We start from the raw sequence: 27,190 nt of genomic DNA, 5'->3' as shown, positions 1-27,190 counted from the left end.
CGAACAATAAATTAGCAACGAAATTTATACATCTTTATATAAAGTCTCTTTCTTTTTAAGAAAAATAGATATTCCTTTATTGTCTTTTGACTATTCTGTGGCAGATCTTCCATACCGCCTTGTCAATCATTTTTTGCGTTTATTCCGCTAAGAACAACTTCCATATTTGATCGTTTCACAAATTCTCAACCATTACAAAAACTGCCCATTATAGTACGTTTTCCGATATTTTACACTGAAAACTCTACGGAAGTTTTCATATTTTCTAGGCTAGGAAATTCCTCCCAAACTTATCGTATATATACAGCGTTATGTATCTAAATCCAGACCTCTTCTTCTAGCTTGTTTCAGAGATTGTATCTAAATATCAACACATTTCAATGCACATACGCTAGAAGTCGTATTTATTCGATATAACCATCATTTATCACAATTACATTTTCGGGTTAGCGTTTAAACCACTCCATAGTCCCTTTCCAGTTACTTCTCCTTCATTCTACAAAAAACTTTTTGATGAGAACTGTGCGTCGAACGATATTGGTAGGTGCAAATTCGCTAAAATGTATCTCGAATACACTACATACTAAAAGTCCAACGAAATTGAGTTTTGGACTAATAATAAGCTAAGGTTCCCAAAAAAGGGAAGAATTCAAAACAAACAAAAAGTCGAAAAGATGCGACACAATACAGAAAGTCCCTAAAGAACCAAGTGTTGGAGCTTATCTAGACAACCCAACTATTGATATCTTTCTTTGAGGCCTATTAGTAATTCCTAAGATCCAGGGTGTAAACATGATTTTTAGGACAACTTTGACTAATTTTCAAATGAAATCTAAATTGTATTGAAAATCTTCCAGTTTGCCTCCTGAGAACCTTGCTTGTATTTTTCAAGAACTATGTGAAAGCTCGTAATAACGTAAACCTCGATTTCTGACAAAAAAGAAAATTTACAACTTCGGTCGGGAGCAGCTTTTTCCGCGACGACACATTGGGTACTAGCTGAGCTTTGCTCATATTCCGAAACCGATGCACCGAACAACTTTTTATTGATTTACTGTTTTGTTCTTGGATGAACTGGTTTCCTTCTAGCCGCAAGAATAGCGGCTAAACGTATACTTGCTATGGCGAGCAGCTCGCCAAATTTTGTTCGAATTTAAATGGCCCGACCTTATACATATATATGATTACCATGTAAATAGATATCAGCAAAATATATAAGATGACAGTCATAACTACTTAGAAACTCAGTCTGTTCGGGTGATTTAAAGAGCAGAGTCTGACACCAACAATAATTGTTATTGTATACATTACCCAATCAGGTGCACATTTACCGAGCTAAAGTAGGACATTATGCATTTGTATGACGATATAATTTTCTGATTATCACCCGACTAATAAGTATGTGCCATTACCAATAATAGTATAATCAGACAGTTTGTTATTACTGTCATTTTAATGATTTTTATACGTATATAGATCCCAAAAAAATTATTCAAACGCGCAATATATCATGAAAACAGGACCAAATAGAAAGAAATAGGATTAATTTAAGACTAGTTATAAACCAAAGCTTCCACACTACATTAATTTACACGTAGTTATATCAAAATATATCTTATCACATAATGATCCATACACATACAAACAAAGCGCGATAAATTTCCATACAAAGTTTAATCTTTTTTGGCCCCTTTTTGCCTTTCCTATATATAGAAATACCTATCCTTCATGCTAACTATCCTAAAACGATGTAGAACTTAAATAACAATATCGAACCTTCAAATAAGGACCTTAAAAAAGTACTATGAAGAGGTATCAGTAGTACACAGGCAAGAGTTGGGGATCGTCCTTTCCGGTCTCTGTTAGTTGCCAATTCGAGAAGATTTGCGGTAGCAGTCAAAGGTCTGCACGTTCATTTATGGCAGTCGGAAGAGGTGCTAGCGTAGATCGTGACAGCGGGAAGCTTCAATAGTGCACTGAATCAAATTTTGATCAAAACTTTTCCATGAATTTATACATTAAAATGAGAATAAGTAGTTTCTGTAGCTTCGTTTACTAAACGCTTGTTCATATTTTTCATAAAATTCATAATTTACTGACCACATTTGTTTGAGATCATTGTTCCATCTGGAGAAAATAAAAATTATATCTTTCTTCACACGCTTGCTGCAAAAAACACAAATAGAACGGTGCTCGATTAAACAACCGAGAACCAAAATAGTATGGTAAACTGTGAACGTAGATGGCGCACAAAGATCAATACCCCCTAGAAGGACTCAGCTACGTACTGTCTACTTACCGTATGAGTGTTTGTCGGCCGTTTCAGTCACGTTGGCTTTTTGAAACAGCTTTTATTGGTTTGCTAGATGGGTGTGTTCCTTACCGCTCAGAATGGGGACATGATCTAAATGCAAAAATAAGTGAATTAGGTTACTCATGACATTATAGCACGCCTAGAAATTAGGGTTATTATATATTTCGTAGATGTTTGTTGTTTCTAAATTTAATCTACAGCGTTTATTAGCGAAGTGTTTGAGATCTTTCAGTTAAAATCACTCACTTTATCTATTTTCCATTGCAGCTTCTAACCAATTTTTTTTGCATTTTTTTTATATACGAGACTACATAGAGAAGTTCATTACGGGTCTGTAATTTTACACATACCGCATAACTAAGATAAATCTCATCATGAGAGCAGACGCTACGGCGACCTTTCGCGCAGCCATAGAAATAATAAGTATTTTGAAAAAATCGATTGCAAGTATTTAGTCAGCTTTAAATACGTTTCTGTACAAGTTCTACCAGCTGCAGCTAGAATCAATGGCGAAGTACCATGACAGACTATGATGACAGACTTTTATTCACGTATCGAGCATGTGTTCTTCGTACCTCAGTGACCTTTTGATGCTCTGAAAGGCAAGGAAATCAAAGATCATCTGCGTGCCTATGATCTATTCAGATCCACTAACCCGGTCTACGATATGATACTTATCAGTTTTTCTCTACATCAGAGAGCTAGAACAACTGAGTTTGATTGGTTTTCTTTTTCTGTTCTACGAATGGCCTACTGATATTTGATCAGTTCGCTTAAATAAGATATTTTACGCTCAGTAGAAGACCGAGAGATCCTAAACTGATCCATTAATTTAGTACCCACAAAAAAATACGGGGCAAATTTTATAATCTACGTAAAAAATAAGAAGTACTATTTCAGCTGTGCTAATTAACATATAGAAATATGTAGAAGATTATGCCACCAAAATAGGACATAGGTACATTGAAAACGATTTCGGTACCCTTTGGTTAGTGCATGTTCCCAGCTGTATGCCTGTCAGCATTCTAAGTGTTTTAGCGTACAGCTGAATAAACGAAAATGACATCTTGTTGTAAACTTAGCTTATTTAAGACTATAACAAAACCTTTGTCTTTGAAGAAGAGGCTGACACGCTTGGAAGATACCCAGCTCACAAACAGGCTTCTATTTGATTCCGACCCGGGTGAACGCCTTTTTCATCCGGGCTTAAATTTTCTGTCCGCTAATGTATTGTTTGAAGAAAAAATTATTTTTTTCCGGCACGAAATCTCGCTTTTTGACGCAGTTATTGTTATATGATAAATCTAAATTACCGCGAACTGGTTTCCCTTTGTGTAGTATAAAGGCTATCAATTGTTTGGCATGACTTTCTTTCTGCCAAGCTACTCGTGGTTTGATACCTTATCCACGTAAACATTAAGGTTTTGAGCATAACTCTACGCAATACTAATCCTTAGCAAAGGTATCGTTTGAGATGCGCTATTGCAGGCTGTAGGCAGTCTTAACGTTGGTACTGAAAATTAGCATAAGCAATATATCATCGAGCTTACGCAGATATATGTTACGGTACTAATGACCAATGGCGTGTGGAGATGACTTATACCCAAAAAGATCGATTCTGTTAGTTATCTTGTGTTAATCTTTAGTCGTTCGCGGTACGTTTTCGCTAACATACGAAGTCTCAACTAACTAAGTAGCGACTTATTTGAGGTAGGAAAAAATAATCATACCACTTTCCGTATATGACTCTATAGCATGAGATCAGAAAGAAGCATTAATTACGTATACTAAGCGTATAACCCAACGAATACTTGTTACTTGACCGTGGCTCATTGGAGTGCTAGTGAAAAATCGCTTTTAACCTGTATAAAATTTCCCTCAATTAATTAACTACACGTATCGAAGTTCCTTCTCAAATAGTAACGCGTTCGTTCAAAGCAACGATGACTTAATTGCTACTTTTCCGTCATGTTGTTTGGCAAAGGTCTTAATGTTTCGTGCAGTACAACTTTTATTAATCTCAAAAGAAAGTTTTACCGCTACTCAAACAACACCAATTTGAATCATGACATTTGGGTCGAAAACGCCAACGCATGTATTTGAGGAAGTTTTTGGACGTTTAGCGTTGATGTGTGCAATATTCACTAAATTGAGACAAGATTGTTTATTGAAGTTTGTCTTTTTTCGAACTACGAAATGGCTATATCCTTCGACCTATAGAACTTAATCCAGGGCCAAGTAGTTTTTCTACCAATGTAATCCTTCTAAAAAGCAATCTTGGTCGGTTCATCGCTTCTCCTACATAAAAATCAGTTCTTCATTTCTCTAGAGCCTTTTACCTGTTTGTCATTGTTTAGATTTGCAAATGGCTTACTAACTATATCTTTAATATCTTTAACGTCTACTGAACGAAAATTGGCTCTTGAAGAGCAGCTTAGACGCATTTAGTTGACCCAGCACAGCGCATGATCAGCATCTTCAGATATTAATGCACTAATAAAAAATTCTCAATTTGTACTTTCGTTCGAGTACGAGACGACGGGCGTCCGATTAGGGAACACTGAATGGGCAATTGGCACTTAGAGGCATCTATGAAATAGAATTAAGGGCGTTGCAGTGGCGGATCTTACCGAGAACACTTATCGATTTCTTGTTATATTCTGGGTGCTAACGGACTCCTAATTGCGTGACAAAAATCCTTGCGTAAGCGTTTATATTCGCGCAGACTCAAGAGCAGGGTTGTTGTTATTGTTGTAGAAGAAATCTACGGTTCGGTCGCTACTCATATCTATAATGTCCTCAATTTAAACCAGTACTTGTTTGGATACCGTGAAGGACGAAAAAGATGTCGACGAATTTTCGCAGTAAACAAACAACCTAATGTCTCCTAACGTAAACGTTAGGTCCGAGATTATTACCGATAGGAATTGATATTCGTTTTTATTAAGCTCTTTAGTCCTAATAATATCATTATAAGTTTGTCATCATCTTATCAACTCTTGCTGTCTACTGACGCCATCTAAGATTCACGACATCAATTTATTTGCTACAAACGATGGACTCGAAATGACGGCACGTATTTAATGCGTTCTTCTTATCATGTCATTATTTATATTTTAAGAACTATTCAATCATTTTATTATGTTTTCGAATGTTGTCCCCGTTCAGTCTGGGTTAATCATTTAACCTATTTTCTCAACAAGAATGTCACCTATTCGGTCCGGGTATAGCTATTTTTGCATTATTAGCTTTAGGAAAATAGATTGTAATATTACGTGACTATGTCGGCTATTTCCAAGCTTTTTGAGCAGTCGTTCGTAGTGTGGACTCCGCTAGATTGTGTGCACACTGTATACCCATCACTCTTGCCAATGAATAGTAACTCGAGCCACCACCGCTATGATAAAACGATTGTTAGCGAAAACTGTGCCGGTACTGTGTGATGCTCGTTATGGCGGCCACGTCGACCATTATCTCTACCGCGTCCTGCTTTGAAATCGGTGTTCGTGAGTGGTGCCCTGGTGATTCAGCAGGTCAGGGTCGCAGGCTGCAGGCTTAAGGCCTCAGTGGCAAAATCCGGTATACTCGCAGTGCCTTGCGGACAGACGACCTGACCCGGACTCGCGCAGCCGCTGCTGCGACGAACTCCATTTTAGCTCGCAAAACGACACAGCAGTGCGGACCATGCCACACTAGACAACGACCAGATTTGCACAGCAAAGGTAGCATGGGGGCCTTTGCGTGTACCCTCTGCTTCTACTGGTTGGAGCTTCTGCCCTCTCCACTTTGCGTCTCTTTGTGTACAACACGCCAGCAGCGGCAGAGGCGGCGGCAACAGCAGCTGCGATCGGGTATATGGTATGGTGCAGCTTGAGTACCCGTGGCGGCGGCGCGCTCATTCGGGGAATGAGGAAGGGGTAATGTGGCACCGAACGGGGTTCGGGTTTCGATCTACAAGACCACTATGGAGGTGGGAGTAGACAGGGAAGGGCAAATAGGGATGAAAAGCGGGTGCTACCGAAGAGGAGTTACAGCAAACAAGGGGGAGCGGGATGCGCTCGGGTTACATTTACCCCATCGAAAGGGACCAGCTGAACTTCATGTGCACGGTGAACGACCAACGGCTAACCGAACGAACAAAACTCCAACAAGCGATGGATAACATGGCGCTGTAAGTAGTAGTATCAGCAGCAGCATTTACGAGGCTGAACAGCACACAGGCGAAATACCATCAGGCTGAAAGGCAGCCTTAGTATAGGGAGGGAACTTGCAGGACTTTCGTTACATGCGCTTGACATCAACAGTAGCAGCAGCCTTCAGGGGTGGCAGCAATCAGCAGGAGCAACGAATGGAAATGGCAATAGCAGCTGCAGCGGCTGCCGAGGCAGCAGTATGAACAGTCACAGCAGCTATGATAACAGCAGAAGCACACGAAGACGATGACTCGCTATCGTACTCGCTAAACTAACGTAGGCCGCGGGTCGTGCAGGCAATTGTTGTCAAATAGTGTACTCATATTACCGCCGCTACTGCTGATTTTCGAACGCGCTCTCAGAAGCGCGGATCCGTCGACAGCGAAAATAGTGTTGGACTGGTGGCGTACAATTTGTGGCAGATTTGCGGTTTTCCACGCGGCCGAGCCGTGTAGCTGTCATCCGCCGTGAAACTGGTGCAATTATCAGTGCCGGCAGTACCGTCTCTATTATTTGTCAGCGCTCGCAGAACTCGTGGAGCCCGACAGGCAGCCGACGACAATAGCACTGCGCGAATCTATCGAACATAGTTACGCGTTGCGAAACGAAGTCGGGGCAACGAAGTAGAATGACGGGGGACTTTTTCCTAAGTCGGGTGTGTCCGCCTACCCGATTCTGCCGAGGACATACCTGACTGAACGGCGTGTCTGCGACGTGACAAGTAACATACAATGATGTCGACTCTAGGGGTGGTGAGGCTTCTAGCGGTGGCCTGTCGGCTGTTACCCCAGTCGTTCCTAGTGAGAAGCGTACAGCTGATGCTAACGGTGCTGGAGCCGTAACGGAGACGAGGCGGTACGAAGGATGCAGAAATATGTGCAGTGTGTGGCAAGACCGCTTGACATCTGGCCAGCATTGCGGTTTTATTATTAGTGGATAATTATGAGTGGTGCAGTGATAGCGTTACTGTGCGTATAAACTGCTAGCGGGTAGCTGGCGCACGTTGTCGTCTTGCCGCTTCTTTTTTTTTTACCATGACTTATTATAACTGCCTCTACAACGACGAAACCTATGTGTCTTGATTCTCTCTCACTTTTTCTCACTCACTCTCTCTCTCTCTCTATATATATATACACCGATGAGCAGTGCGATCAGGCGGCATAAATGTTACCGACTCAGAAAAGCTCTACGTAGAGGTTGTCGTGCGTTTTCGAATGGACGGAACTTTGAGAAAATTCGCGCAGCAGAAAGACAGGCACGCAGTATGAAAATTACGCACAGAAAAATGTTATTTATTTTCCCATTGGTGCAGTGGCCGAATCACGTTGCAGTATAATTAATAGGAACAAGATAATTATTAATTATTGCTGCTAATCATTATTCATCTGTGATCAGCTATCCATCAAAGTGGAAAGTTGTTTCGTCATCAATATTGGATATACATATACTAAGGAATAGAAACAAAAAAGAGGCAAGGATAATATCGCGTTTCGGTTAATCGAGAGTTGGGTACGTGGATACGTAGAAATAAGACCAAGTTAATAATATTTTTGTTATTATTAATATATTTTTTTTATTTTCAACTGAGTTCCTGTGGTCGAGACGTGTAAAAGATTGTCAGGTCTGGCCTTCTAGTCGTGCCCACTTCGAGCACTGTGTCAAAAAAGAAAGGGACAATACATAAACAGATTGTGAGGACGCTGTACAAATGAAAAAATATAGGTCCCAGAAGAAAGCACTCGTACCACCAGTTGCTAGTTCTTATTTTTCTAACAGTAAGGGACACTTTTAGGGCCAGCTGAATAGTACGTTTTTTTTGTTAGTCATCTGATGCTCTTTAATGCACGTTGAACTCATTTGCTATGAAAGCAGGACATCTCCCAATGCAACAAAGTTTATTCGATAAACAAACAAAGATAGAGGGTCAGAGAAACGCTTAAAATATTTAAAAACCGAGGTGGCCAACGCTCGGACTCGAACACGGGCAGACGTAAAATACACCGTGTGATGACACTATTGACGCTGGCTCTAAAGGCTACTTTTTTCACTAACATGTCTCTGTTCACTTCTATTTGTTAAATGTAAATTGCATCAGAGAATTAAAGTCTACCGTGTCAACGGCGTTCGTATATAACTGTAACCGATTTTGTTTTTGATCGATCCAGTAAACAGGTTACAGGTTATTTTCGTGCAAATGTATTTAACAACATTTGTCTACGTCTCAGTCCATTCACAGTGACATGTAGCGTAAAATCTCACTTTCGAGTTAATTCTGCGACTTCCTGAACGCTGAGTGAGAAACGTAACTGACAGTAGGATACAGGAAACGATTTACTTACAAAACCTGCAACAATGGACCCAAGTGGCAAGCTAACATTCATCGCATAATTGACAAAATACGAGAGTTGAAATTAGCATATGGAGAGACGATTCACTGTCGAAATTAGGCAGCGTATGCTTCTGGCGTGGACAGCGGTGACACGCAGATACAATGATAAATAAATAACCGGACCAGCTGCTCAAGGCGTAGGTCGATGGCAATCTCAGTGAAATCGCTGGCAGATCTATACGCGCAACTTCCAATGGATATCCAGATCTTGGCTGATTTTGATTGTGCTAGGTCGACGCTCGAAGGCAGCAGCTGAAATCTTCGATGAAGTCCGATTTCGAGACGCTATGCCTTGTGATTTAGATTCCCTTACCAGTAACCATCAAGTCTTAATGTTGTCTTAGCATAGACATGTCATTAGCATATTCGAAGACTGGAATCATACAACATTGGCCGGAGACTGTTCTGTACGATAAATAATTAGCCTATAAGTGTAACGTCAATGTTTGTTTTACAGCCGACATCGTTACATGCTAAGGAGGGTAGTAGGTTTTCGTACAGCGTAGGACGCAAACTTTGGCCCTATTGCTAATATAAAGGCTGCGCTTTTATTTACCAAAAAATCATTGTTTCGCTATTGCATCATTGTGTTCCGCCGGATCGGACTGTTAGGTGAGTCTACCTGTGTCATCGAACAAACCCGAAACACAGACCCGCGTCGGTCTGGAACTGTTTTCAACTCTGACGAAAATACATCAACCCGAATATCGTTTCAAGCCCTAAAAGCTAGTCGTATTGGTTAACCTTAATAAAGGGGAAAGGGGTGTCCAATAGAGTTAAACAACAACAAAAAAAACTGCAATAATTATATAGATGAGGCAGCTAAATATATATAACTTCGCTATCGAAAATCAAGTATGGGGAAGCAACTCGTATCACGCCGTAATATCGGTAACTAGCACTGCCTCAACACGTTCGCTCCCCAGCAACCTAACTACATTGCTGGGACCGCTGACTGATTGGAACATCTATTCCAATAAGTGCTACTAGGCTCTATAGAGAAAAGAAATCGTAGCTAGTGGAAGAGCTTGAGAGCTATAGGCCGTCATGGCAGATGACCACCCTTATTTTATTGTCAATAGTGTCAACAGAGAGGAAAATCAAAACAAAACAGTTATATGATTAACATCATTGTTATTATCAAACCTAAATCCGAAAGGCAGAATACGCTATAACATGAACAACCAATACAAGGTCGACATTCGTCTCAACAGCAGTTGGCCATGTGATCAATGTCAAACACATAAAACTTTTTGATAGGTTCTGTTTTATTTCGAACGTGTAGAAATGAGCGAAATGATGTAGAACGATTAACTAAGAAGAAGGTGCTTTCGTTTGTATAGTTTTCAAGTGAAGCGAGGAGCGATCTTGTTCGATCTCAATGACGAACTCATATAGACATGCACGTGGCGGTTCCACCGTGCTGCTCACGAGAAATTCTCAGTAGCCAATGCGTTGTTATACGTTAAATGCGAGATCCGGCTATTGAAAAGGTACAGCAATAGCGAATAGCTTCTAAGATGTACGTATTTTACGAAAAGTAATTAGTTTCAGGCTATAGTCTTCAAGCTGTCGATGTTAGAATAAACATAATTAGCTGCTTACTTGAAAGATCCCGCTTTTCATTGGCCCACGAAGAAGATTTGCAAATAAAGTAGTCTTTATTTGTAGCAGACGCCACGAGCAGTGCCGATTAAAAGAAAGGCTTGCCAGGACGAACGTGTAATAACAGGAGCGCACTATCGTTTGCGGTCAATTTTAGCTGAAGTGAAAGCTGCCGGATTTTAAATTAAAAAAAAAAAAAAAAAGGAGAAACATAGTGAGGAACGATAGCATTGTATGCCGATGGAAGAGGGAGCAGACGTCACTTGGTGGCATACGCGTACAATACTTATACTAGCATACGGTATCTCAGCTCAAGACGACTAGATCAAAATGCCCAACTGCTTCGAAACGACTTGGCAATCCATAGTGAGATCATTTTAGAAGGTAATCATCTTAATAAATATTTGTTGGACTTTAAAGAATCATCTGCATTGAATCTATGGCATTCTTTTACAGAGTCTTGTAAACATTAGCGGCCAGTTTGAGGGTGAAGATGATGGTGTAATTTATTATAAGTAAACCTAACGTATCTACCTTCGTGTACAGTAATTGCCCGCTAAGTGTGTACCGACCCTATGAGACGAAAATGTTTGCCTGTCGAGTTGATTTAGGCGTAACGTCGTTGTATTTGGAGTCATTAGGTATTTTGTCCCAATCAGGTCGTGTACAAACCAATACAGTTCCGTGTAGGCATATTGTTAATAAAATCTGCAATAATAGCATTAACAACCACTTGATATTCACGTGGGATGGTAGCAGGGCTGTCAGGATAAAGCGGTCAACTGAATATTGCCACTTGTTCTATGTCTGCCCGTAAAACATCTGTATATCTGCTTGGGTCACTGTGACTGTTTGATCAGGTAGTATTTTGAATTGACTGAATACCTTGTGCTGTATTAAGTTAAGAAACATGCTTCAATTAATCTATTTAGAAGAAATTCAAATACCCACCGCCTAGTTAACTAGATTCGTTATTCCGCTCTGCGTTTACAGTTGTGTTAAGGTCCAAATTAAAATCTGTAGACGGCCGCGAATGGGAGTGGAACGCAATTTGTCCTAAGGGTATGCCAACCTTCAGTCTTATGGCTCTGTCTAATCATTTTAGATGGCAATTTGAAAAAGTTGTTTTTGAATGAGCGCGCGCATCAGGCCTCAGTTTTCAGCAGAGTTCATTTGACGCAGAGGAAAAAGCGTTCACCTGTAAGAACCGACATGCAGTTTATATAGAAAGCTCCCTTTTACCGTGTGGACCTTGTTTGACTTATGTGGTAGCCTATGTAAGTGGCGTTCTTATTCTGTACCGACTTGTTCTGTATGGCCCATAATAATGACTCTTCAAATACTAAATTATGTTTCGTTTTTAAATGAAGCACCCTTGCCATGATTGGTCGAACGTTATAGGAAACTTCTGTGTGTGTTGTTTGCATTTGCATACACGTCTGAATGTATGCGGCACGCATGTTCCTAAGCCCAGCCTTTACACGAAAATAGTATCAGATCATAGCTTCTATTAAAATTGATCGCAGCAAATAACTTTTCGTAGTTCCAGTCGAGGGATTTACAGTTGTCCGTAGTCAGCTAAACTACGCGTCATATATGGCAAAAGGACAGACGCTTTGGCCTTACAATTTATGACGTGATACCAATGCCAAACACTGAGTGTCATTTGGTATCTGTTGACATATTATTTTTCTATTGTGAGCCATTATCTTACGTTTACCATTCCTCTTCGGTTTTTTGGCACGGAAATACAGATTTATTATTCTTTAAGGACCAGATGACAACACCTTTTTCATCTGTCCTAGCCTAAAATAATGAAATGTAGTTTGCGATGTTGCGTTGTCGACCCAGACGTTCCGTAAACATGCAACTGGTTATTGACGCGATAGGCAGGAATAAAAAAGAGGAAAAACTTAGCTATTTCAATCTATGACATCGTTAAATAAAACAGAAAATACAAGTTGCGGTGATTCACCCGTTCAGGCCACCGCGTCGACATTAAACGGATAAAAGGTAAGGGGAAAAGCTATCCGCCTTGCATCGTTGGGGTCATAGATATTTTCATCAATTTCGATAACTGCGGGCTCATAGTATAAAGTCATGCATTCAGCAGACTGAATATATATATATATATATATATATATATAAGCAATGAATAGGTGTCAGGAGGTGCCTTTTGCAATTGCACATGTTCCATGCCCTTAGTCTCGTAAAAACGATACTTCGACTTTAAGAATGCTCCTGCTGCTGACCTGTTGTTCGAAAATACTTTCATATTACCGGATGAATAATTTATTACCACGTCTCGCTCTCTCTCCTATTGCAGTTTACTGCTGGAACAGTAATTTCACTATCTTTCCTAATAAAGCATCGCTAAAACCGGTAAACGCGCAAAACAGTAGCGGTTGTTTTTCTAATTGGAGAGCCGTGCAGCAGTCTTCATTAGGGTGTCCTAAATGATGGCCTGTTTTGTGGTCCTTGGAGAAGACGAAGGCATTACAAATACACTATTAGGTGCAGGATCAGGTTCGCCGAGAGCGGGATGCCGGTAGTGGAACTTGTAGACCTTCAAGGGAACCTGTCGCTCTGATGTTTCTGTTTGCCTGCCACCGTAACTTCCTATCCACTTGTGGAAGGGCCAGATCGGGCTTAAATGCAATCAAAATTTTCCAGTAGTTAGAAGCGTACCCGCCTGAGCGTACATGCAGGAACGGCTAAACAGAAATTAAGTACGCGCAACATACTGAAATTCGGTGGTGACAAAAAACGGCCGAATGTGGTTTATGCCGTTTGTATTAGAATCATGCAGTTGATGAAAGCGAACAAGACCCAGTGCGTATATCAATGACCTTCGTATGCAGGTCATAAATTCGTATTTCGGTATGGCGCCAGAAGCCGAGTTGATTTTTTCGATTCTCCTGAAAGCTGGTTTATTAAGACCACAACAGCGGGCTAATAATAACCGTGAATAATTGTACGGCAAAGATATCTCTCTTATTGTAATGCATAGGTTCACGCAGATAAATGATCTGGTTAATTATTTGTTTATACCAACCAAATTTAATTATTTGTTTAAACCAAAACGTTATTAATAATCAATGACATGCTTAACTACTAAATGAGGCTCAATCATACTGTTAAACTTAAAGCGAACATATTACTTACGGTAAACTTCGGAGATCGATCTGGAATGTTTGTTATACGAACACCTATATATGATTCTAACTTTTGTTCTTAGCCGATCTAATGCAGCACCGCTATGTCCAAAGAATTTGACGATATTTCTTTTGCTATATGGCCATTTAATGCAGTACCCAAAGCAAACGACCTTGCCTGTGGACAATAAGATGAGCTTGACATCTTTTTCACGACTTCCTTTGGTTAACTCGATATCGGAGCTATAAAGCGACGCAAAGGCTAAGTGAAGAAGTATCGAAGGCGTTTATGTGTGCTGACCCACGCCGACTCACTCACCAACTTCGTTTTTTGTCAGACTGTTGTACATACTTGGTAGAATATTAGCTACTCGGTTTGCGCCATTAACCACAGTTAGTCTTCTTAATAGGTCTTTCTCTGGTCGGAGTGTTTCCACATAAGAAATCGCTGACTCGATTCTTGTTCAAGACAACGATGATTTTCGTCACACAAAATATAATAATTTAGCATTTTCAGCTGCTATAACACGTAGTTAGTCCACGTTCGATGCTTCAAGCACACATAGAATGTATAATGAGCTGAAACTAAGCAACGACCGAAGTCTCCACCACTTCGGAGTGGTGCATCAGGCCCGGAAATATCCGTTTATGGCTCAGATGTTGAAGGTCGCACTAGACTGGAGAGTTTTGATCTGTATGTGAATCGACATAGTTAACAATTCACACCGTATGTGTTCAAATCATTATGCAAAAAGCTATACCCGTCATGCTTCCCGTTAGGCACCTTGCCCCATTTCAGAATGGTTGGTGCCGTTTGGACGCTTTAGCTTTAGCTCGATGTTTTTCTACGACTGCTTTCCCGTGCTCAAGCGTGATGTGTCCGCTAGAACTGCTCGCGATTTAGCATCAAAGAGGCAACCCACGAATGAAACCATACGAACACCAATGCATGTTCAGGCTCGGTCGATCGCTGCTTCCCGGACACGATGAGAACAGACTGGAACCTTCAAATTGGATGTTGAATTACTGGTTACCAGTGTTTACCAGGTCAGCTCGGTCTCGGATGCCTAACGCGAACAAAACCAGTGTGCTTGTTCACTCCAATATCCTTTACATCACAGTAGAATCATGCCAAATCAAAGGCCAGATCAAGAATCATTGTGCCTAGGGAAAAAAGCAGCGAACACGGAAGCGTGGCACTACACAAGGTCGAAGTTGTCAGATGTCGACAAAAAGTTTTTTGAAGCAAGTTGTTCTCGTTACTACCTAGCAAATGAAAATGAAAAAGTAAATAGGTAAGCATGATTCCTCTTGTGTGGGTAATCAATAATAAAGCGATGTTTTTAAAAAAACCTTGAGTGAAAAACGCAAATGTAATGACTGCAAAATACCAAGAATGAAATAGACACGAACGCTAGTAGCACGCAAATCACCTACTCTACGTAATTAGTTTACGTCCTGATAACTTTCAGCAAAGAGATTTAATTCCATGTGGTTGGGCTGAGCATAAATGAAAGCTTAGTTATTCTCTGTGAGCGCCACGACTGTAGTAAACGAAATGAAGATGTTCCTCATAATGATGCCCTGTCGTTTAGCTGGTAATTGGCCATGGACTCTATGAACGATTACAATAACAATACGATACAACTGTACGTTTAGGGAGTCCATTTTGTGATTCTTAGGTAGCACGGCGCAATGTTCGGAGCAACCTATACGTCATACGGAAGCTGTGTTTAGTAGTCAAGCTGGTGTTCCGTGATCAATAACAGATCTTAGTTCCTCTCTCATGAAGCTTATTTAGGGTAGGTAGTCTCAGCAGAAATAACTCAAAACCGTCAACTGTGATCGAGAGCAAGCGTAGTATGTACATCGTGGACGAACAAAAACTGCCACTGTATCTCGAGTATAAACAGACTTTTAGGCAGCGTTTCGGTGGAGACTTGATGGCGCGCGTACTTAAGAAGACTTTGAAAAATCTTCGTTTGTCATGATTTACTTAGATTTAGTGCGACACCTGTCTAAGGCGCACACAGAATGTATGATACATTAGTTACAAACTCAGCACAACTTTAAAAAATCTTCAAAAAACGTGAATTAATATGCAACATTGAGTATTGTATTGTATTGTACAGATAGTGCAAGAAAAGGAACTCCTGCTGTTCCTAGTGATATTTTTGATTTATCGAGATCTCAGGCAGACCCGTTTATCGTTTGACAATGGATTATTTTGAATATGATGAGCCAAAATGTCATTGACAATTAGGAACAACGCTGATAATTCCGCTTTTCTTTACAACCCGACATTCGTGTGGTTGCGCATTCATGAGGAAGCCGTTGAGTTGAATAATACATTAGCGCTTCGATGTAACCTCATTTACTTCTTGGAAGACAATGCATAGCTGGTTAATGAGGGATAAATGAGTTAATTAATTAAAATTTGATCTCGAAGCCGGTTCCTTCAGAATATTTACTTAATTACAAATCAAACTCATGCTGAGCTTAGGTATATTCATAATGACATTATGTAACGTATTTCATTGGAAACAGTTTTCATGTCCTCATATGACATTAAAAAAAAACAGAGTCGCTGAAAAAGAAAAAAGTTCAGATAAAGATTGTGCAGTATATGGTTTCTCCTAACGCCGAGTCGTGCCTTTGCGCGTGTTACATGTATATGCTGTTTGTTTATAGATAGTTATAGAGAATTATCCAAACTGCGGAGAGGGAAGAATATGTTTACGAGCCGTCCGCCATTCCAAAAACTGTTCCGTATGTTGCCATCTTGAACTTTTTCAACATAACACATTACGACAGCTATTCACCATAATGTATTAATGACTTGCTTAAATGTAGTGCTTTTGACCTGGTTTGCAAACTTCTATATATATTTTGTAAAACTATACATTACTGTCGACAACGTGACACGATCGGCTTATCCTAAGTCTGTCCACAAGGATGTCTTACACTTTACAGGCGCCTGAATTGTTACGACAAATATGACCATAAGGCCATACCCAAGGCGGCGATTATACCAGCATTGATAGTAGAAAGCACGGCAGTCATACATAAGAGTAAAAATCAGGGAAAGCAAAGATCATCATCCTCACTATAAGATGCAAATTGCCTTAATGAAAACATTACTCATGACGAATGATATGGATACGAAACGTGTACAAACAACATCCTCCGCAATATCCTGATTATCTGGCGTCTATTTAAGTGACTGTACAGATTATTCTGTAGATTTTACAAAAATAACAGGAGACAGACAACCATCGTTTCTATAGCACTGAAATTTTCCTATTCCAAACCCGCCCAATTTAAATCCAGTTTTTCCTAGTGTAATTAAATATTCATCAGTAAATAAACTCGATGCTCATTCTGCTTGACACTTCGCCTAAATTGAATTGGCTGAAGGTTCGCATAACGCGAGAACTTGTGTTCCAGCTGTAAACCGCAATTTTTATATATATAGAAATTATTCTATTACTTATAATGCTTTCCTACCGTTATAGACATGGTCACTGCGCCATTACTATGGCGTGTGCGTTAAGCTAATATTTTCATTATATACTGCCTACAAGACGTCTCCATTTGGTGCGCGTGTTGATCAAAGTGAAGGGGACTTTTAAAGGTGAGGATGTGCGAAATGTGAGTCGTCGCAGACAAGGATAAGCGAATCGCGTATGATAAAATAACAAGAAACAATGTCAACCTCTGTTTTGTTCGGGTACATAAGTTTTTGTCAGCATCACACGTTCATGCTTGTGCTACGAGTCTCTCCAGTGAGCAGTTTTATATAGCATTCAGCTTTCGAGTGTAGGCGCACGACTTGTACAAGTTCGGAAGATGCGTCAGTGCTAACATTGGCATCTGGCCCACCCAAGACACACCTGGCATTTTCACAAGTTATGTAAATGTTGCCCGAACTATTAAAACTGGCATACAGTGTTTTTCTTACCTGGCAGCCCCCTTCTTATACAAATTTCATTGAAAAACTCATCATTTTTGGGTTGGCAAGCTACAGCTCGTTTCTATGTAGTCTGTTAGCAGTAGACAAAAAAACGATTTGAAAAAACTTGCATTTCTTTTCCTTCTCATCCTATTCACGATGGTTGCCTGACAGTTTTAGGGCGCTCTCTCAGTTTATCTTCTCTCTGACAGATAGGCTAAGCATGCCACAATTCATGTCAAGGCTTAAAGCAAATCGAGTTTGACAACGAGTTCTCGAACTTCGTCTTGAATCCACTAGGTGAGAGAGTCTCAGATGAATGAAAATTTGTTTGGCAGCCGAAGTCGGCTATTAGCAATAAACTAGGTAAGCAAAAAAAAAAAAAGAAAAAAAACAGTAAAAAAGGCTGACCTATTTCGATAAAGTCACTATAGACTAGCGCGTGGTAAAATACGTATTTCGAGTTCTATGTACGGTACGAGTGCTCTTAGGCATTGCCTCAAACGGCTATAGCCAGGTTTCGTTAAGTTTAATGGGCACGAGGACAAGGTTAGGGTGTTGTTCCAATCCAGCTTACAATATCCACGGTTGATTGCACCGTAAACAAAACGCCAATTACCTCTAGGTCTAATGAAATATGGTTGTTGTTTGGTCGTAACAATCATAACTACCTAAGGCAACGTTAAAGTAATGGCGATAAACTCGACATAATAGCTAGATACCTTGGGATTCAACGATAATAATGTATAAATATACGAACAGGAAGAATAAACGAACGTTCAGTAATACTATGCCTAAAAGTAGGGCATTGATTGAGATATAAATCGGTTTTGAACTCCACCAACTGATTAATGCATAAAACAATACCTTAGGGGTTATTATTATATTAACTATTACCTGCTTAACATGACACACAGAATGTTAAGCAGTTTAGGCAGGGCTGCAATAGCTCGGCCTTTTTTCTGAATGAAGGTCCTTAACAAAGTATGATTTGAACTAAACTAGGCTCATTGTCTTGGAGTATGCCAGCAGTTGGCAATTAACGAAACACATAATGATTTCAAGTTTCTAACAGTCTTCCCTATTACACTGATTATAGTAATGTGTCAGCATCTTTAACTTATCGACTTGTCCTCTACAATGTCGATTCTGTGATCTGTACCAACGGCTATCGATGTCCTTTGAACTGGCGCCGACAAACGAGAAATGCTATTAGATTTGGCTTATCGGGCCCTGTAAAAGTGCAGCTCTGGCATGTGATGGCGTGCAGCGGTTCTGTCGGCAGCTGACCTCTCGTTTCGTTTTGATACGTTTATCCATTGATAGTGACAGGCAATAAAATGTCTGGTTTTTGATTTTCCAATTGTTTCCCTGATACGCTTTGCTCCAGCTAGAAATGCAGCTGCTTGAGCAACAAGCCGCTAGATAAAATGAACGCAATGCGATTATGTGAGAATGTCGCACACTATTTATGTTATTAAACGGCGCCCATAGAATAATTTTTGATTAAGTAAAAATAACCATCGATACGGTTTCGACTCAGTAGATACGGGTATAGGTCATAGCAAACAACCTAGCGGTCATCGTTGTATCTAACAATAATGACCTGTTTCACTTGTGTAATACTTTGTTCCTCGGACGCGCACCCCTCGAAAACACCTAGCCACATAGCTTAAACAGCAATAAATGTTCAACTCTAAAAGCCGAACCCGAAATAAACGCAGATAACATTGTATAAGAGATTTCTAGAAGTGGTTAAATTCACATCTGTATAATGTCATTGACAAAACGGTTATTATGGATAGAGTAGACCTCTTTAGAAAGTAACGACGAGTAACGCCTTGAAGAAATATCCCGTCAGTACCAAATGGGAGCGTACTATACGAAGTTGTTATTCGACAATAGCAGAATATACGTGAGAGTAAATCGAACATAAAGAATAGAGCTGTATTCGTTTATGTTTGTGTACTATGTTGAATTTTTCTCTGCATACGTTTCATCTACTGCAACCTGTTTCTAGCATAAATATATATGCAAGGCCTGTTTTGCCTAGATTCAACCGTATAGAGCAACAAGCGTATGCTGCTATTTGACGCTCACGTTGAAATTATTAGAAACGCTTTCAAAGAAATTATCAGAACGAACCGAACATTATTAATACAAGGAAAAGCCTCGGATCGGAATTACAAAACAAGCGTTTCAGGGACACAGAAATGGGATTTTATAGAAATACTAGCTGCGGGAAGAATCTTTCTCTTGTTACAGACAAACCCACTAAACTACTTGCCATGCATCCGATTTACCAAATTACATCACAGAATGTCACTTTTCATCTGATATATTAGTCGACAATGTTAATGCGTAGTTTGACCCCAGGGCAAATTCATTCATCGGGCGGCAAAGTTTAGCAAGCGGTTTCCAAAGTTTTTTACACCTGACCGCGAGCCGATGCAGTTCGTCGGAATGAAACCTTGAGCGTTTGCAAAGCACCATCCGCCAACACGATCTTTCAGGAACACCCTAACAAAGGCCACTTAAATAGAGTCTTGCAGTTAAGATCGACTGTGCAGATCGTCGCTGTCCTTGTGATTATCGAATGGAATCCTTCAATAAGATATATTGAGAAAACATTGCTCTGTTATCTTTCTTGTTATGTGCGGCCACCTGGTCGCAACTCTTTAGAAGTGCTGCCCCGTCGGTTTAGTAAGCGCACACGTAAAAAAATTTGGCGAAGGACCTGTCAAATCCCGATAGGTTAATTACACAGTAATAACTCTAGTGTTGGGTACAGAAACACTATCTTATGCATATATAACAATCAATGATGTGTGCAACCGATGTCATCTTTAGTAGACAATTTTGCTTTGCTTACGTCGGATACTTGAAATTTATTGCCACCTCCTACGCAATGATAGGAAGAACGGGTCACTATCGATCGCAATAGAAGAAGATTCCATACCTATTACTTATCTTCGCCTGCCTATAGCTATTAATGACTCGTTCAAGACACCTTATCAGCCCTAATGACTGCTTGGCAGGTTTCATGGATCTGTGTCTTTTGCCATTCAGTAATCGCATCAGACCTTGTCTGGACAACTAGACGATAGGCTCATATAGGGCGCTCAATAGAAATTAAGTTCCCTTTTGTTTTACTAATTGTGTCTAATTGTATCTATGGCGATAGTTATAGTATATCAGCGTCCACCAAGTGTCGTGATCCCTAGAAAAAATGTAACGGTCCACAGGGTTTTTTTACAACCATTTTTGTATCGATAGACTATTCCAAAACTTGCTGTCTATAATATTATAACCAGAAATCACTAATTACCATAACGTTAATTTGTACTTCCTACATAAACTGTTCGTAAAATGCAAGCAGGGTTTGCAATCTTAGAGAAATTTTAACATCCAAGCTAGCGGAACATGCTTGGTGGACCTTCATTTCATTATGGGATAACCGTTCCCTTGTATAAAAAACGTATCCATTTTGCAATCATTTTACACGTCTAAAGGCATATATCGGTGTCTAGTTAGTATCACAGAACTTCAATTCGTTTGGTTTCATGAAACATGATTACAGAAAAGCTGATGGCTGGAGCCTATCTTTCGCAGACCTTTCTCTTTCTATTTGTTTCCGCGATGAAGGTTATAACGTCCTTGCTTTATTTGTCCTGGGCAGTACCGAAAACAGAACATGTTCGAAATACGCCGAAATTACAATCGTAGCAGTTTAGCAGTTCACACGGTCACAACTAATTAAGCTTCAGGCATAGCCATATGATGCAAAATATAATAGGTGATTGACGGGAATTTTGCTTTGAAGCAATTGCAAACTTTAATTCTTATTCATTTTGAAAGTTTATATTAATCCACGATAGAATTAATTACCCTTTCCTATAAGGTATGATTTTACTACGTACCTTTAGCAGACCATTCTCAGTGACAAATGCTCCAAGTTTTTCAGCCTGTATATACTGTAAATGCTATTTTGTTGCAGTGCAGCGTTATGTTTGCGCTTATTCTACTTTTTTTGTTTAAAAAGAGGTTTTCGTTTGAATAGTAAATTAGATCAGATTGTAAAATAAATGAAATAGAAGACTTTCATACATAAAAGGAACGTCTAGTACAACTCATTTGTCTTTGAGCCTTCCAAATGCAAGAAATCCATTTATTTTTTCCGCTTAAAAATTGAACTTGTCTTTTTTCACTCCGAACGGATTCGTTGTAAAGCTGCTCGGTATTTAGGTGTTAAATTCTTTTAACATTATCTATAAAGATGTTTTCCAACCATGCCTAAATAGGCATTTACAGAAGTTATAGGTCTCGGGGCTCCTCCTGGGTAACAGAAGTATTTCGTTTTACAACTCGCTATATAATAATATCGGTGATATTTACGTATTCGTCAACGACTACATAGTTAATATTTTTCAAGTAAAGAATACTTTTGGTTTAACGTTTACTGGAGTCTATTACGTTGTCTTCAGATGTAGATTCTTTGGTCTATTCTCAATATCGACATTATTTGTTTAGCTCACAAAGACTATGTCAAGAGACAGCAGGAACAAGCTTAAAAAAAGTTAATGTACTTACTTACTACTTAATGGCCCTTTCTGTAATTGGCTTATAAGCACAACTGTGCAAAAGCCCTACAACATACAACCATAAAACAATTAAATTCATTGGCATCTTTTGTAGAGACTCTATAAAAATACGGTAACGACCATAACATATGTGTGAATGATGCTACATTAAAGCTATCTTACCTAAGCGTTTAATATGTAAATATCAGCTGAGTTGTTACTGAAATAGAACTAACAGCCTTTACGTATAATAAATTTGCAATCAACGATTTTCTATGAAAGCAACCACATATTGTATTAAGCTTTCCATATTAGACTTCCACTGTAGACTTTTACAAGCCTTTTGTCGTTGGTCGGAACAGTTTAAATAGCAGATAGGATTTGCCCTATATAATATCCATCCTTATAACCCGCCATATTACCGTTCTGTAGAGAAAACACCTAAGTAAACATCGGCTAATATTAATGCGATATGTTCGGATAAAGAAAATAATGAAAGAAAGAGCATAGTTCCTATATTTGGTTTGGATTCTTATGCTGCACCTTTTCAGTAATGTCCAGAACCGCGGCGAATCGAGAAAAGCTATTGTAAGGTAAAGAGCGACCGAAATCATATAGCTTTGCTGCGTAAAACACCTTTATGGCCGCACTGTTACCTTCGGTTGTTTGGCCAGGAAGAAACTGGCTGAACTAAATTGCCCTACAAGAAGAGACGGTTTCGACTTTTTTCGCTTTCGAAAATAACTATTGAAACGAAAGTTTCACCAAGATAAATACGAGGTAAATCATGTGATCCATGTTTTGGCTAAGGACAGAATCGTTTGGGAACTCGCCCACCGAGAATCGAAATGCAGTTACGTAATTTCGTGGCCACCATTACTCATAAGCAGAAGACTGTCTTATTTATTGTTATTGTAGATCAGGTTAAGCATGGAGGTTCATGGAGAACAACAGTTTTTCCGTAATAATACAAGTTGTACTCTACAAGGGTCCTCTTCTATCAGGCGCGTACGGCAGTTCAATCCAATAAGCGGTCGCAATGATATTTCATACTAGCTATTAGGTAAATTTATTTCAAGTTGAATGAAAGGAACTACATAGAAACTTCTTCAAGTATGAGTTCATGGTTTGTTAGTTTTTGGGTGTTTTAATACAAATCTATACATAGATTCTGCAATAATCGCGTAGACACAAAGACACAGGTGCTGTTTCCGTTAAAAATACAGCGAAAATTGTTGTTACAGCGGCAACAGAGCAGTCTCTAGATCCCATGATGCTAAATTAAGTTTGAAAAAACATCTACGTTATTGAAACAGACTTACGTTAACATCGACTTTTAGGACGATATCTTCACACCAGTACTAGCTTCTATCAAAACCCAAAAGGCCATCAACATTTACAGAAGTTTCAAGACAAGTCATTCGTTACAGGGTCGATCTGTTTTGGGCTTCTTATTACCGCTCAAATGCACTCTGTAGACGAGAACTCCCATGGATAAGGTGATGTAGCATATATAATTCCATTCCTTCACTTTGTTTAGACCGTCGCCGTCGGATGTGCTTACATAGATGAAGCCGTTGTGTTATGAGGGGATCCTTGAATTATAAACAAACATCTAAAAACAGCCACTTGGCTGCATATGTGCACGCACATGTAAATTAGCATAGCGCCATACATGCACAAACACTAACACACACATGTATATATATGTATGCACATATATGTATATATATAGGGTGGGGTCGCAATCTTTTGACACCTTGAGAGTCTTCATTTTATATCTGTACAATAGATACAGATACTGATTTGTGTATATATAAAATATTCGAATAACTTTTTCGAACTTATTGTATATAATATCACAAATTAGTCATGCTTAAAGCGAGGGGAACTTTCAAAGTACCGCTCGTCTACTCGTAATATTCTACAGCACTAAAGTAGCTTTAGCGGTGTCCCACTATATGTGCCAAAATTTATAGAAATTGTAGCCACATTTATGGACATTATAACCGGCAAAGGCATGATTAATATGTTGTTCCTTTACGGATTTTGATTCAATTTTTTTGGCGTAGTTAGTTTTTACGATACAAATTTAGGGTCCTTACTTTATGGCACACAGACGACCGAACTGGGTCCGGTCTCATGTTAAACACCTGTCGTATGTAACAACCTTGCAGCACCCCAAAGCACTCGGACCTATTTCTTTATTTCGTTCAATCATCGGTCGCACCTTTGCTACGCTTTCTTTTCCACTTCCTCTTTGTTAATTGCGCGTGACCAAATGAAGTTTTATGAACCAAAGAAGCTTAATGCTCAAAGCGCCTTCAAGTGTCCAGCGGTGAGTTCGTTCATTCGCATGTGAACTTACCCTAGCGTGACTCTCATAATATGTCTCAAGTAGACGTTATTGTGCCCCTGTCATCGCCATGCACTTGATTATCCTTTAATGTCGAAAACTCACGCGAGATGACCAGACTAGGAAATGCTCAGCAAGCTGGAAACGTTACCCCACAATGGGCACCAAACAGTACATCTCACGCGCTTATCAAGCAGTAGGTTGAAATAATCAGCAATATAACACAGCACTAAATTAAGAAGACGTGATCGAATTCGAAAGTCGCCAGTCGGCCCGTCGATAGAAAATCGATTTTCAGTGTAAGCTGATGGTAACATCCATCTTACGTAGTCAACAATAGGTCGACACATAGAGAAGCGGTGTTTCTCAGTAGGAACACACAGCAGCACACACCTACCCAGTATCGCCTGTTCGGACACTTATAGCTAGGTAACTGACCTCCTCAAGGAAAAAATGTAAATCAAGACAAATGCTTTTCCGTGTTGTATGCCCAATACCTAACCTGTTAGGCATTGCCTCAGATGGTTAGAACAAAGTATGTTTAAGCCCCGATTCAAATCTAGTTTAGCAACGCAGCACGTTATTTACTACGCAATCACAGGAACAGTGCTGTGCAAAACATCGTATTCGACCGCGTTTTTTAACGGGAAAAATTATTAAGGCATGAAGAACAACTCTTTGATTTCATTATCCGATTGTGCTATAAAACCGATGTAAGATGCTGACACGGAAATAATAACATTTTTGTGAAACAAGTTACATATATGTACGCATATTTCCATAAGCGATTATGTTTATCATAATGGACTGAACAACCTATCCACGTCCTGTAGAGAGAAATCAAATTGTTTAAATTTTTGGGAAACGTTGAGATCTTGCAGTAATCAATCGCAATTACGCGCTTTTCGAGGTTTCTCGGTAACATTATTGAGCAGACTGGTTCATTACTATTTGTAGTACTTTACGCAGTAGTCGACGGACAACAACGTTGACAGAAGATACTAAAGCTTCTATTATAGATACCTCCAGGTCAGCTCCATTAAACTACTGCTTCTAAGAACGAATATCGCATATATTGTTTAAGGCCATAACACCAAATTAATAAAAGCAAAAGCGAAGTGTAGTTATAGATACAGGTACGGATGGACGTATCCGAAAGCAATTGAGCCAACGTTTACCAATAAACAATTACTTAAGAACAGAGCCATAGAGAGCTCAAAGGCATTAATAGCCAAATATTTAAATACAATATCGGCAGAATCTTTAACATTGAAATTTTATATAAATATGAACAAGAACAATTTGTCACTCAGTTATATATAGATATATACTTATCAGCTGCAGGTGATGTAGACGGCGGTAACTCATTTATTATGCTGTCAAGGTGCGAAGCCGTTGCGTGTTTTTAATGTACTGAATTTTAAGCCTATTATAATGTTCAGTAGTCAAAAAGGCTCCCTAAAATAAGTCCCAGTTACACCTTTAAAAAGCAAGCGGTCGATGCTCTCTGTTGCGATGGGTTCAAAAATGCCATCGCACTAAGTTATCATCTAAGTACATCACTAACGCATTATTCAGTACTGACATTTTCTTGTATAACAATACTCCTAGCTCAAATTTTTCTCAAAAATTACACTCAACATCTTCAGTCTGCTCGCTTTGTCTTCTAGTCATAACGCGAGATCATAGTGCGCAAATGGGTAGAAACGATTCCATGGCATTTTTCTGATAGACTTTTGGCCGTTTAAACTGCATAACCATATTACTTCTGTTATTAGAAAAATTGCACACGTAAAAATTCGACATATAAAATGATCCAACCAGTGAATATACTTCTGGGACAATGCCTTTGTACTCCGTAATTTAATGTCCAAAGCTCTTACAGTTTTAATTATACAAGTACTTATGAAGCTACAACTAACGCCTACAAAAGATATTAAGTAACATGTAAGTAATGGATGACTTTCTAATATATCTATGTCTCATAAAATTATTTTAAATTGAGTCCTATTGATGACAGAATATCGCATCAGCCTTAGTGTTTTGTGATGGCTAATTTTAAACTCTAAGCAGTGTACGTTGAAAATTACTCTGCATAAGTCAATTACATACCTGTAAGTTTTTACTAAGATCATCATATCGGTTAGTGGAGATTTCTGCCTGCGAAGTTGACAAATCATAATAACTCCATGATAGAGCGGGGCGGGTCATATAGTTGCACGGCAAATAGCTGGATATCAAATGTCGATTTAATCTCCTTTTTTCAGGAGGGCAATACCTTAACGGCACTATATAACTCTAAAGACTTCAGCCTTTTCAATGAACCTTTTTCTTTATGGCTCGAGTTGTGTCTCATTGTATATTATTATATGTATCTCATTAATAAAGAAGTCGAGCTTTACATTTGGTCCTACCGTCAAACATGGATGTTTCGTATCATCAGGTGGTTTGCGTAGTCCGAACACGCCCTAAGAGTTCTCAAAAATACGCTTTCAAAGAATATTTAATCTCTATTCTATAGATAAGAACACTAAAACGAAACAGCTTTGCATGAATGTAAGGTTAGAATTAAGTGGTGAATGAGTGTAGCTATCTTGAAGGCTTTTCATAGGATGCAAATTAATTTTTTAACTTTTTACTTATATT

At 39.3% G+C, this 27,190-nt stretch overlaps 1 long non-coding RNA gene across 4 annotated transcripts; it reads right to left on the bottom strand.

Annotated features, from left to right (window-relative positions):
• Window positions 1-209: 209 nt before the first annotated feature.
• Window positions 210-27,147, bottom strand: LOC147754932 (uncharacterized). 4 transcript variants are annotated; one of them, XR_015330466.1, is made up of 3 exons: window positions 26,657-27,147; window positions 2,300-2,404; window positions 210-1,976 (listed from the first exon to the last, which is right to left on the bottom strand). It is a non-coding gene; the product is annotated as an uncharacterized LOC147754932 (long non-coding RNA). The 4 variants fall into 4 exon arrangements; XR_015330469.1 differs by lacking the exon at window positions 26,657-27,147 and adding an exon at window positions 24,557-25,085; XR_015330468.1 differs by lacking the exon at window positions 26,657-27,147 and adding an exon at window positions 10,502-11,860.
• Window positions 27,148-27,190: the final 43 nt, after the last annotated feature.

The sequence above is a fragment of the Varroa destructor genome, unplaced genomic scaffold (genome assembly GCF_002443255.2).
Source record: "Varroa destructor unplaced genomic scaffold, Vdes_3.0 BEIS01000006.1, whole genome shotgun sequence".
Lineage (NCBI taxonomy): Eukaryota > Metazoa > Arthropoda > Arachnida > Mesostigmata > Varroidae > Varroa > Varroa destructor.
Note: the sequence above shows the minus strand (reverse complement) of the source record. Positions and strands in the feature narration are given on the sequence as shown.